Here is a 1674-nt window from a genome sequence, read left to right as displayed (position 1 = left end):
CAGATGCGGTGTTTATTTGCTCATTTATTATTTTTCCGACGAACGTCTTTTGTTTGTATATCTCCATATTCTCTAATACGTTTAGGCGTTGTCCTTTGTGCTGTACATGGAGAACTTTGGCTGTCTTTCCTATTTTGATTGGCGTACAATGGTTTTCTGCCATATGGTTTGCGAAGTTCGATTCCGGGCTGGTAGAAGGTTTAAGCATTTTTTTGTTGTAGTCCCTTATATGTTCACGATATCTTGTTTTTATCTTACGCCCTGTTTGTCCTATGTAACTATGTTGACATTCGCAAGTCAACTTATATACACCTTGCTTGTCTAGTGGGTCTTCCTCGTTTGCACTATTTCGTAGTATCCTCCTTCGTTCTAAATGCGGTATTAAAGTTATACTTTTGGAATACATTAGCCAATTTATATGAAGTTTTGCCCGTATAAGTCAAGACTGCCCAAGCCTTTTCATTATTTTCCTTCGTATTTGATTTCTTCGTTTTTGTTTCTCTTGTTATCTTGTTTACTAGGCCCTTTCTGTATCCGTTATTTTCCGCGATTGCGTATATCGTATTAAGTTCTTTGCTGTAAGCTTCTTTTTCCAATGGGGTTCGTTCAAGCCTGGTTATTAGATGTCTAAAAGCTGCATTTTTTTTGCTGTTGAGGGTGGTTTGAAGTATTCAGCCCTATTCTGCATTTCGATTACGTTCCCGCATTCCGCTCCGCTGGAATCGAACTTAGGTATTCTGCGTTACGATCGAAACGAAAGAAGAAGAGGAAGAGAGAAAACATCTTTAAAAATTAAACAAATCAGCTGTTTGCCTAGGAATGTGTGAAATCGAAACAAAACAAAGAAATATTTGCCACCAAACTATAGCAGCATATGAAGTTAAAGTTTGTAAATATTTTAAAATAACTAAATATATCTAGCATCACTGTAATTAAAAATAAAATTTCGTTTGCTCTTAATTTAGAGGAAACATAATTATAAGAATGAAATCCTTAGCCGCGGCGTTATTGCTTGAAGAGGAGAATGACTCCCAGGTTGCTGATGCGGAAGTTGAAAGGCGGAGATTTAGGGACATGTTTGGTCTTTTTCAGATGAGTGAAGAGTCATAAGAAATTTATCTTGAACTGTATTACTCATTGCTCAAAGTCAGTGAAATTATAAACGTTGTTTGAGCACTCCACAACATTGCATTTACTACAGAGTGGAAGATTTGAACGCAAACGAATCCCGTTTTGAAAGCCGCCAGGAGGAGGGGAAGAACAAAGCTTATCTTTCCATAGCAAATCGAATTCGAGACAACATACGCACCTCTTTTTAAAAAATTAGTAAAAACGAGTGCAATAATAAAAGCATCTTTTTTTTATGTAACTTCACATTTTATGTATGTATCTATGTGCATACATCTATTAATTTTATATAAAAAGAACAAATGGTATTCAGTGCATTTCACAGTCTTATTTATAGATAATGTAAACAAAAACGCCTGGACTTCCACTTTGAAAACGTCACGCAATATCCCTTTTGATTGCTATTATTTGAGCCAACTTTTCGTATTGCCCGTATTACCGCTCGCGAAAACACAGAAATCGAGAAAATTCATTTATGATGACTTTTACAGTCATGCACAGTATATTTCACTTAATTTTTTTTTATAAAATTTTATTATTTAAACC

Source organism: Rhagoletis pomonella, unplaced genomic scaffold, assembly GCF_013731165.1.
Source record: "Rhagoletis pomonella isolate Grant_MI unplaced genomic scaffold, Rhpom_1.0 Rhpom_scaffold_00001, whole genome shotgun sequence".
NCBI classification, from domain to species: Eukaryota; Metazoa; Arthropoda; class Insecta; order Diptera; family Tephritidae; genus Rhagoletis; species Rhagoletis pomonella.
The sequence above is the reverse complement of the archived record's forward strand: the minus strand, read 5'-3'. Positions refer to the sequence as shown.